Source organism: Acromyrmex echinatior, chromosome 10 (genome assembly GCF_024713525.1).
Source record: "Acromyrmex echinatior isolate Ae372 chromosome 10, ASM2471352v2, whole genome shotgun sequence".
NCBI classification, from domain to species: domain Eukaryota; kingdom Metazoa; phylum Arthropoda; class Insecta; order Hymenoptera; family Formicidae; genus Acromyrmex; species Acromyrmex echinatior.
Window position 1 is genome coordinate 5,452,268 of NC_141861.1, and position 12,481 is coordinate 5,464,748.

General features: G+C 34.8%; 2 protein-coding genes across 9 annotated transcripts in view; one reads left to right on the forward strand and one right to left on the reverse strand.

Moving 5' to 3' along the window:
- LOC147908240 (uncharacterized) overlaps window positions 1-12,481 on the reverse strand; it is a 539,816-nt gene that overhangs the window by 510,919 nt on the left and 16,416 nt on the right. The gene's annotated exons all lie outside the window — the stretch shown is intronic.
- The window catches only part of LOC105151373 (Dpr-interacting protein kappa), a 196,235-nt gene that overhangs the window by 55,952 nt on the left and 127,802 nt on the right, over window positions 1-12,481 (forward strand). The gene's annotated exons all lie outside the window — the stretch shown is intronic.

Sequence of the window (12,481 nt, forward strand, 5' to 3'; positions counted from 1 at the left end):
ACTTGTCACTTAATGCGTTTCGGAAAATAACGAAATAACTCGCGCAACTATCTACTCGAAGTTCACTACTGAAATGATAGTGTGGCAACCTCGTGTAAACATATCGCGCTGTATGTACGTTACAAAAATAAAATACCAAGGCTACACGCCAACCAATATAATAATAAATATTTCATAGCCGTAACGAAATATTTATACGTAGTATAAAATAAATACAGATATATTCTGCTCTTCCAAATTAACTCGTGAGATTTACAGTTACCCGAATCGTTCTAAATTCTACCCGACGATTCATGTATTATTTTTGCGTTTCAAATCTGGAAAATCTAATGCACGACATGAGATTTATTCAAATCCAAGCGATGCTAAAGCAATAATTATTATTCTATTATCTATAAAACTATACATATTATAGTTTTCATTTCCTATTTCCGATTTTTATCTTAAACTGAAATAAATTGTATTAGGTGTTGGAATTAATTCGTAGCGTTTTTAATGAAAGAATGTTATTTATTTCACATGAGCATTAAAAAATACATTAATGAAAGTACTTCCCATCACTTGTAAAACGCTACGAATTAATTCCAACACCTAATATATAATAACTATATTTCGAGAAATAATTATATGCATTTATGAGTAATTAATTAAAGCGCGAAGTAATAATTATTCAATTCGTAATAACGTTCTTAATATTAGAGCCGAGTTTGACTGTCTTAAGAATTAAACCGATGGTATATATGGAGCAGTTCGAATCTTTAACCTGTCTCGATTTACAAAAGTCAAATTATATAATGTGGAGATTTTGCGCACATATACATCTTAGAAATAAAATGTTAATGTTACGCAACAGATACCGATTTTCTTGCAATTCAGATTAATTCAAGAAAGGTATTATCGCATCTTAAATCTAATATTTATTTTAAAAATAAAATTGATATTATTTTAATCAAAATAAGCATTTATTAATTTATTAATTTATATTACCTCTCGACAAATTTGTACGTACGGCAAGAAATAAAATCGTATAATCAAAAAACAATGTGCAGCGATTTTAAAAAAATGAGACAACTTATTTTCATAATTTCTTAAAATTACATAACTTTATTTTTTTTAGAAGAAGTAACTTAGGAAAAAAATAATAATCGTAAATTATAATTTTCGTTTTTTCATCTCAAAACAAAGAAAAACTTTATCTTTCAAATTTAAATTTAATTTAATTATAAGTCTTTTCAAGAGAAATGTAATTAATTAAACATTTAAATTCAAAAGAGGGATTAAATAAATGTAATATTAAAAATTTCCTATTACTGATCAATTTGCCAATATCAATTAATTGCTATATTTTGTTTACAATTTCATTAATAAGATAAAATCGGCTGAATATTTATATATATAATATATATATATATATATATATATATATATATATATATTTATAATGAAAATAAATAAAAGTACCAGATTAATAAACGTCTCTTCAAAAACTAGTTCAAAAACTATTATATCAACATTTTTTTATTCTCTCAAAATTATTCTTCGGAATGCACTATATAATAAAGTATTGCATGATAGTTATAAGATAAATGAACGTAGATAAATGAAAACTTCTCGTTTTATATACAATATATAACAGATGAGACAATTTCATGTTAGATGAAAGAATTTTCATTCATGCACACACGCATACACCCCCCCCCCCCCACACACACACACACACACAGGTATTAGTAAAACAATCGATAACATTTATTTTTAGTACCAAGATAGAAAGTCTTTATACAATTGAAAAAGTCTTGTTATAGCTCGAAAGCTTTAAAAAGCTGTCGCTTTTTCTCAGGATCAAGCTAGATAATTCGACAAAGTGCGGGTTGTTTGTAAATCCATTTATCGATAAATCGAATTTTCACGCCTCACGAGTTTGATGTTACAGCGATCGTGGCGTGTCCTGCGTGAAGCAACGAAAAGGACGTCGACTCTGCCGACCGCCGCGCCGTGTGATTTGGGGCGAGAGAAAGATATCGCCGGTCTGTGATTTTCTGAAATTGTGTTCGCGCGAATGAACGACGAGTCGAGGTACACCATCGGTCGATTGAAAACCTTCATAATCCGTTTATGCGCGCACTACAAAAGCCGTCGTCAGCAAGATCTGTATTTATCGCGTCTCTTAAATCAATCATACGCCGATGCTGCTTTTGACGCTTCGCAAACAGCTCTTAATTTATGAATGATGGTTTGTGGAATCTCGCACTCGAAACACGAAAAACCGAAATTGGAATTTGAACGTTCGTGTCCAGAAAGATTAAAAAGACAATAAAAGAAGTGTGTGTCATGCTGTCAAAATCAAAATATTTGACGTACACATAACAACGCCTTTGCATTCATTTTCCAAGCCGCTAACAATCGCGCTAAAATATCACATAAAAATGATATCAATCGGCGAACGTGTTTCATCTTTCGCTCATAGATCTGTCTACAACTAGAAAAAGCAGGCGAGTTAGAAAACAGCATCAGTGCGAATGGAACGGATGAGAGTCAAGTCAATAAAATCAAACGTAGCTAATTCGTTTAATGGCCGTGACCCAAACCTCCCTATTTATTTAGAGGGGGTATCGATCGAACAAGAGTTTGGCCGCAGGAAGGTTAACTGACGATCCGCAGTCACGTCCGCGCAAACACGATTGGTGCGCCGATTTAATCTGTGAGGGATCCTCGAAAGGAATCTTTGCTGTTATTTCCTCGAATTTCCCTGGTTGAATTTCTGCACCGTGATATTACAAAGAATTACGCGTGAAATTATGTTTTATGATACCGTCTTATGAATTTTAGCTTCGGTATTGCGTAGACTGGATAATAGATCGTTAAACTATCGTGTTTGCATATGAAAACCAGTATGCGTGACGTTTTCGGCACGCCAGACGCGTCACGACGCTCATGATTAATTGCTCAATACTGTGCGCTGCGTTTAACAATCCGTAATTCATCATAATTATAGCGCCGATGTGAAGCACACGGCAAAAACTTGCGTTTCCGCTTTACATAAAGATTGGTATCTTTTACTGTTTTTGTTTCTATCAAAGTTGCGTGATATTAATTATTCGCATAATGCGTAAGCAAATGTATTTTTTTTTGGCCATCTGAAGGAATCATTCATTAAAAGATAATCTTTGCAATATCGTGTATGTGCTTATTCTAAAGTGTGTTTATTCTAATTCGCGCGTGTTTCTCATCAAACGCATTTCATTACGCGCGATCTTCGGAGTAACTTTACGCGCACTTTCCGTCTCCGCGGTAATGGAATAAAGTTTGTCGCTCTCGCTAAAAGAAAGATTGGAAAGTTTCGAAAATTCGCGTCATTGAAGGTACTTTGCGTAATGTAAACTTCCGAGATTGCCTGCGCTAAACGAATGTGACTTGGAAAATGCGCCGTACGGCCTGCGTGGACGTCGTAATCGTCAACTACGAAAGCCGAATTATTATACTTTATCAAAGTTTCAAGATCAAAGAAGCTGCTCGCGAAAGATTCAGCGAAAGTTGTTATTTCTATTATTTTTGCTTGTATCTTCTTCTATTTATATACACTTTGTGCGATATTTCAACTTATTTTACAAGCTCTTATAATTCTATCCCACAATATAAGCAAACTCTGACTGATTCTAAATACTCTCAATCCTGCAAGTTCTTTTAGCATGTTCCATGTTATGCAAATTTCACATTAAATTTTAGTAGTATATACCGCCGAATTTATCATTGTCACAAGTATTGCATGCAGACAGACACTATTGCATATGTATCCATTTTACCGAGACAAATATGGATCGCTAAATTTTTGATACGCCCGTAAAAACGTTTTATTCCGATTAAATGATGTACAGAGAACGCATACATATATAGCTACTATCGATTTTCCCTGTCCTTCTCCAGAGTATTGTGGGAAAAATCTCGTAGTCGGTTACTGTCCGTTCCCTTCGAAGCTAACACCGTAGAAGCGCATTATCGTCAAGGGTTCACCTAGTGTAAACTCCTGGGGTTGCATGTGCAAATTGAGCGCAAGTTGTTTAACACGATCGTAGGACCTCGTCGGAACGGTACAGCGAGTCTCCAGTCCTCGTTGCACGTGCACAAACTCCTCTCGTAAGACTGCTACAATAGTCACGTTCGCGGAAATACAATCGTCGAGCCGATCTAATCTTGTGGATTCTTGTTGCAATCTCGTGCATCTACAATGGCAAAGATCGAATTGAGTCTTGCACGTGGATATCTTTATATTCTCTTTGACATCAAAGTTGTGTCACAGAAGCTCTTATGTAGATTTATATAGTTTTCTTTCAAATTTTCTTTCGGGATCAATAAAAACGTGTTTTCTCAAATTTACCTTCTTAAATTTGTCGATAAATAAAATTTTTCTTTGTTTTCTTATTCAATATTTCGACTTGGAATTTTTACAAGGTGAATTTTTACGTCTTTCGATTTTTATATTTAATTGAATGTTCATATATTGCGAAAAACATAAAAAGATATATAATACAAATATATGTTTCAATTATAACGTATGAAACGTTATCGATTGTCCACAATAAATATTTGCAGAAAAGCGATCGAACAGTGTATATCGATTACATTTTTTAGCGAAGATGTAACGAGTCATCTAGATAGAAACTCCATTAAGGATCGTGCCGAAGTACAGAGCGCGTGCCGGCAGAATCTAATGTATTTTAATGGAATTCTTCGGCGCACGGTCATTTCTCTTACGGACTGGCGCGCACGCCATAGCGGCAGCTTCTTTTGCCCGTGGATGAGCATTAGCGGAAAAGTTACCTAAAGTACCGCGACCCTGCCGCAGCTGCGGGCGGTTCGCACGCGGTTTTTACCGCGACGCGGGGGTTAACGCTCTTACTTAGCTTAACGTTCGTTAAGGGAGCAGCTGCCGGTCTTGAACTGCTGGAAAATGTCGCCGGTTTCTCTTTTTCGTGTGTCCAACGGTATAGGAGATGGGAGGAAAGGCGGAGTAGTTCGTTTCTCTCGTGTCCGCGTTTCATTCTGCGCTTGTGGAACGCGCGAGTGTTTCATTCCGTGCAACAGCATTTCGTATCCAAGTATACGCTTATAGTACGTATTTCCGACTTTACCGCAACGATGAACGACGGTTCGCCTCGTTAGCGGCGGCCTGAATTTAATCCGTCATTTTAGTCGTGCCAGTCTGCATTATTTAATCGACTTGTCTCTAATTAACGCATCGCGCCTGTTTAATTTCGCCAGAGCATCATAAACGTGCATCGCTCCGTTTTGGTTTTGGTATTACTTGATAAAGGGAATAGCGTAATGGATGCATGCCGTCAATATATCGCGGTATATCGAAGTAAAAGCGATTGATCGCTTCGAGTAAAATTGAGTTTGACACTTAAAAAAAAAAGCGTTGCCTTGAAATATAATACTTTAATTTTATTATTCAAGTTTATTAGAACGACCTATGTATATGTATATATACAGAGTGTTTTTAAAAAAAGGATCCAATATTTGAGTGGATAGATAATACATCGAATAATACATACTATATTGAATAAAGAAAGCTTGAATAAAGTATATATAAACATAGATCAAAAACTCAATCTTTTCAGAAATAAAATAATTATATTAGTATCAGAATAGATTTATGGACTTCTACGAGTCACATGCGACATGAATATTTATCTCAATGCTTACAAACCGTATTCTGAATATCTTTATTCAATTTACATACTATTGCGTAATAACCTAAAAAAAATTACATGATTGAATCCAGCGTGCTTGTCAAATAATTCGACAAAGATCTAAACTTTTGAGAGAGAGAGAGTTTGCGAATCGTGAGAAGATGCCAAGCGTGTTGAGAAATGGAAGAAGGACACGTGGAAGACCGTCTGTAAATATCGAGGTAAAGCTTTGAACAGATTACCTCCTTTTCACATCGCACATGCAACTCGTAGAAGCCAATATATAAGTCCATCATGATACTAACACAAAATTGTTTATATTTCAGAAATGATTGAGTTTTTCACCTACGTTTACAAAGCTTTTACATAGTGATGATTACTATTTACTCTATAAATGTTGAATCCTTTTTTCAAATATCGTGTACATGTAATAACATATAATATATACATATATATATATATATATATGTGTGTGTGTATATACACAAAACGATACATAACAAATTAATCTGCTTTATAAGTTTATATTTTACCATATGTATATGAATTATAATTGATTATTGCATGTGTTATCTTTAATGACTAAATTTAATCAATAACCTCTAGAGTAAACGGTGTTGTCTCATTAAAATAATGTCCATTAAACATGAATATAAAATTAATATAACAAATATTGCTTTGATACGGGAGTTGGAAACTCGTCGTTCGACCAGTTTATCATGACAGTATGATTAATTAATTTAATAATTCTTGATATTGATAGAAAGTATACAGAATATACTTTTCTAATTACTTATATTTGATAAATAATGTTTTACATGAGAAAGATTACATTAATCTTTCTTCTATAAAAAATTTAATTTTAGTAAAATAAATTTTTATTCTTCAGTATCGTACATTCCATTTACTTTCTATTAAAATTTAACATACGTAGTTTCATTAAATTTTATAAATTTCAATTTTTCAAAGAGAAACTGAGAATTTTTTTACAGTTTGCAAATTTTATATACGGATTTAACTCCGGAATATCGTTGTGTGTTGATGGCATTTCCATTTAATGAGCAGTTATACTTCATTCAAAGTCCCACAACGCGCAACACAGTGCACTGTTACAATGACGATGTATTACGCATCATCGCTCGTTAATACAGTGTGTGCATGGTCGACTATTAATTTATCGGCGTATTATGCAACGTTAACCGTATGATCAGCGCAGCTTTATTAAAATTCACTGCGTTTGACAATAAAATCACTGTAGCTACTCGTCGAAATAACTGTTCGCCTTTGTACTCTGAGTGCGCACATAATGGTAGTAAGAACTACTACAGTCGGCACGACGATCGTATCACGAGGTAGAAACGAAGATAGAAACGTAATTTTCACAGTAGATTGAACGCCAGCAGCCGGCGCGTTTATACATGCGGACTAAGCGAATATTTAAGAATTCATTATTCCTTCGCCTACTCGGTTTACCCAGCGCGAAAGCTAAGCCTCATTGGAGATAAAAAATCTCGAATAAAGCGAGCCATGCATTATAGATATCCATTCAAACTACCGGCGCAAAGTCCATAACTACGTTCGATGATAACGCGAAGAAGAATCTAGATTCTGACGTGTCCTGGAGGAGGGAAAGACAAGAAGAGCCGCAAACCAAACCGACGAAAACGAGATCGAAGAACGGTGAAGCTGTGCTAGGTAAAAGAAAGAGAACGATATGGTAAACCGGAGCAAGTGAGAAAAACGGAGCAAGAACGAACGCGAGGGAGGTAAATAGGTAGAAGAAGAGGGAGGGAGGGAGGGAGGGAGGGTGGAGAAACGGAGGAAACCCCGCGCGCGGTAAAGCGAGCAAGAAAAGGCAGGATGGTCGGGGAGAGAAGTGGCGCGAAGGCCTTCAAATGATTTAGCCCCGCCGTGGGGTTAGATCCGCAATTTCGTTTGAAACATTCATGAGAAATATCCTCCTGGCCCGGTACCGCAGCTGCAGCGTTTAAAGAATTGCACCACGCGGTCGCGACCGTTTACTTATCTCGATGGCTTCCTCCTCGGGGCTCTCAACCTCGCAAAACGAGGATGTTTCGCCCGCATAACTGGATCTTTCTTTGGCGTTTCGTGTAGAAAGAGCGAAAGATGGCCGGTAGGGGGGATGGCTGAAGGGGAAAAGTGAGTAGAATGAAAAGAGAAACAAAAATAAAACAAAAGGTAGGTGGATTTCATGGTCTTCTCACGGCTGAAAGAAATTCTAAGCGCGGATATCCTCCCGCTGGTACCAGATGAGCTTTAACGAGGTTACGGGTCAACGCCAATTTCCCAACCAGGTAGGAGGATCTCTCATCTACTCGTGCTCCGTTAGATCGGTTTCAGCCTGGTTTCATTGCGGCTTCACACAGACGAGTTACAAGTTGTATGTAATTTATGAAGTTTTGAAAATTGATAAAACTTGCTAGGATGTTCTGGTATATTTCATGAGTAATCGTGTCATACATAATTTATTTTCAAAGAAATCATGCTTTATTAGCAAAAATAATATTTAGCGTATAATTCATATACAAAAGCAAGAGATTGATATATTTTTAAAATATTTTACTAATATAATTGCAGTACAAAATGTAATTTTTTAAGTAATCAAAATGTAATTTTAATATTTAAACATAATTAACAAAACAGACTCTCAAAGTGTTAAATTCTGATTTTAATGAAACTATGTATATAAATAGGTTACGTAAGTACGATAAATATAAGTTATGGTTAATAAAAACTTTAAAGGATGAAAATCATTGCCTTATACGTAAAGTTTCATTGCTTTATACGTAAAGATTTCAGTTTTTTTCGTTATGTCTCAAAAATTATTCAAGCTCGAAAAGTGTTTTATACGAAAATCATTTCTATTTACTTCAATATTTTTTTTTAATAATTTTTTCAAAATTCATATTTTTAAAATTAATTTTTTAAAATATCATTAATAGACAAACAGAAATAGAAATAATTTTACTATAAAACTTTCAAATAAAATATTATTCTTCAATTGATAGATTTCTTAAATAGTTCTTGAGATCGAATAAAAAAAGGTGGAAATTGTTTATAAGAGGAATCATTTCATCTTTAAAATCATTTATTGGCCGCAACTTTGTATGCAATTATATAAATAGATAAATTTTCCAAATTCAACCTATATAATACAAACCTATATATATATACAAAAATTTTATTAAAATTAGAATTTAACATTTTAAGAAGTTTTCTAGTGAGATAGATTAATTTATCTTTATTAGTCAATCCAATTTCAACGATCCACCAAAATTAATTTAATTCGAGTTTAATTTAATTTTAGAAAAATATTTTTGTTACTGTGACCAGACTATTTACTTCATTATTTTCTTTACAAAATCGAGTACATTAGTTTAAACAGAATTACATATACATCTGTTAACTCTCCCATATCTCAAACGGTTATTTCAGTGCAATTTTCGTCGGCTACCGAGTCGTCGACGTGGCGACCTCGTCCACGTGTCCTCCATTCAATTATCAGCCGTTCAACGTCGCCATTCGTGCACGTCTGTAGTTACGGTGTTTGCAGTACATACAGGTACCTCGATTGTGTAAAAATCTCTCTTTGCGCCTTCTCAGGCTCTTACGTCAATTCCTGGACAAAGTCAGTCTTATTATCCTCTTCGTACGGTTTTTCATCGCACAATAGTAACTCCACTTTTCGAAAAAGCTCCATTGAACGGAAAAAGTTTGATTAAAGCAGAACTATAATTTCTATACGTTAAACGATTTTCATTTTGCTTTAAGATTCAGTATTTTACGAATATTGGAAGAATAAATAGTTGATATTAACTGCATGTAGGAAAATGTTAATTGTATTCTAAATTGCAAATATATCAAGAGAACTAGATGCATACCGAATTATACGTATACTATTTATGAACTTAAAAAATTGAAACATCTTACGAGAAAATCATATATTATTATTTTGGTGGATTACTGATTATTATAAAATAATTCAAAGTTAAATTTTTTTATTTACTATAGTATAGTTAACACAAAAAAATCATTAATACATAACAATTGTCCACTTTGCTATCGTAAATTTATTGCGTTTTTATATGTAATAGGTGCGTCCAATTTGTATCCTATTCGATTCTAGCTTCAAAATCCGATAAGAATAATAATAATAAATCTATTTAATAACTATTTCTAAATAAATAACTATTTCTAAATAAATATCACGTTTATAATAAATTCATTTATAATGTATTGCTGTCTTCGTAATCCGTATTTCTAGTATTCTTGTCATGCATAAATTTAAATCAAAATAAATACTAAGTTTCTATATTACAATCATCGCAATTGCTAAAAGCTTCATTTTAGAAATACTGAGGCGATGATATATACACACACACACACACACACACACACACATATCTGAATCATAATCTAGCGACTCGGTTTATTTCGTGATATAACTATAGTTCCAAATTGAAATTTCTTGAAAGGCACCCATTGAACATTCAACTTTTCATCATGAACAAAGTATAAACTACCGATGAAAAAATGGATATACTCAAGAAATTGCAAAATGTTAAGGATCATCTGAAGATGACTTAATAAAAAGTCGAAAACATGTAATGTCTCTACGTCTCATGTTTATCTAATCTGTCAATTAAATTCTATTAATGTGATATCTATATTTTTAAACAATTATTTGATTCTTATATATCCTTTATAATATTTATTTAAATTTTCCAAATTGGAAGCTTCTTCGTCGGAGTATTTTAACGCTCGAAGTGTCGCCTTCCCGTGCGAACTGACAAAAGGCGACCATTTTCTATCTCTGCAACCCGTATACGTGTGTGTGTATATATATATGTATATATATGTATATATATATATATATGTGTGTGTGTGTGTGTGTATGTATATATGTATATACACACACGCGCGCGCGCGTATATATACTATCCGGCGAGCGCAATAAAATGAGAGCGACGCGTTAAACTTTATTGCGGACGGAGGTTGTTGCTCGCATCTCTGTGGCGTCACCGTCGAAAGAGGCTGTTATAACTTTATCACTACTGTCGCTCGCCGTAGGATCGACATTGTGGGTCTCCATTTTTGGTTCAAGAATGTCCAATGCTTCGCGCGTCTCGCGGTTAACGCTTTAATTGCACGAGCCATTAGTGATGGCTCGAAAACGGCAGTTTGAAAGACATTGCTGAATATCGGGGATTAGGAAAATATAGATGATCAGCAAGCTGATCGTACAATTCCTTCGTCTCCGAATTTTTATAGGCTGATATATATGCTTGAAATATAAAACGGCCAAAAGATTGAGAACGAAATATTGAAATTTGAAATGTCTAGATAGTGTCTTAAAAGTCACCAAATCGCTTCTAAACCTTTATTACGTTATATGTCTTTATATTGCACTCGTATTTATTGAATAATTTGACCATTCACAGCGTTGTTGTTAAAAAATTTATTTTTAGCACACAATTGTACTACGTGCTCGAGATTATGCATAGATGTGCATCGCGACACAATATCTTGCATAAAAGCAAATGCGTTTTAAACTGAATTGCTGGATTATGCCGTTGGCACGGATATCAGTGTAAATGATAAAATGACATTTTATGAACGTAGCGTTTATTTAATATCTTTTGCATAAAAAGAGATTGTAAAAATATATGCTCTTTAAAATATTACCTTGGTTTTAACTTAATGCGTGTATTATTGACGTATGAAAATTATAATCTTTGAGAGAAATGTAAAAACTGAATGCATCGCATAATATTTAAATTGCATTAAAAACTCTTTCGAGCAACTATTTGTTATGCTTTCAATCTTTTATAGCGCATATCGTAATAACTTCAACGTGCTTATACGTGAAATTATAATTACCATCGTCCGTTTCAAATTTCCGACTTCCCTGCCCTAGGGGTGCAAAACAGAGATGGGAAAGCGGAAGGATTATAGGGTCTAAAACCATCGCCCCGCCACCCACCCCCCTCATGACCATTAACTAATTGCATTCTACTAATTACTCGCAAATCCTTCCGTTCCCGCTTCCTCGTGACTCTGTATACGCCTGGTACACGATCGTAAATACCTCAACTTCCAAAGAGCTGTGAGCTCCCTCCGGCGCTCTACCTTCCTCCAGCTTGTCAAGAACACAAATAAAGACTTTAAACCGGTTAACCGATCCAAGCGAGATAGTAAGACTGAGTACGAGTACACAAGAACGATCGTCGCTTTCCTGCTTCAATCTCTTCACGAACTGTAGTGACTATTGCAGTTTTTCGTAAGCGAATACTCGGCGCATGGCTTAGCATGAGAGAAGCGACCGTTGTGCTCGACAATAATACGGACTACATTACGAGACGCGGAAAATATATCCGCTACTACTTTAATTCGCGAATAAATTCTGTGCTATGTGGTCCTGCTAACCACTCAAGTTTGTAGCGTGAAGTAAGTTTTTCGTGCGAAAACACGGAAATTAATTTCAACCGAGATCAGCACAAAACCGTTCCGAAGCATCGTGATTAAACGAGGCCGTATATTATTTCGCACCGAGTCCCATTTCACGCATATGGTATTCCGATCTTTGCTACTGTATCGTATTGTATCAGCTACCCCGTGCAGATCGTATATCACGCTGATAATAATTCTTATGACCGCCGTGGAAAAAAAAAAGATTATTGCCACGGCAAAGATATACAGGGCGCTCTTAACCCGAAATCTCTACGCTGTTCTGCCCTCCATTCATTACCCTCACTACCCTTCCCACCTAT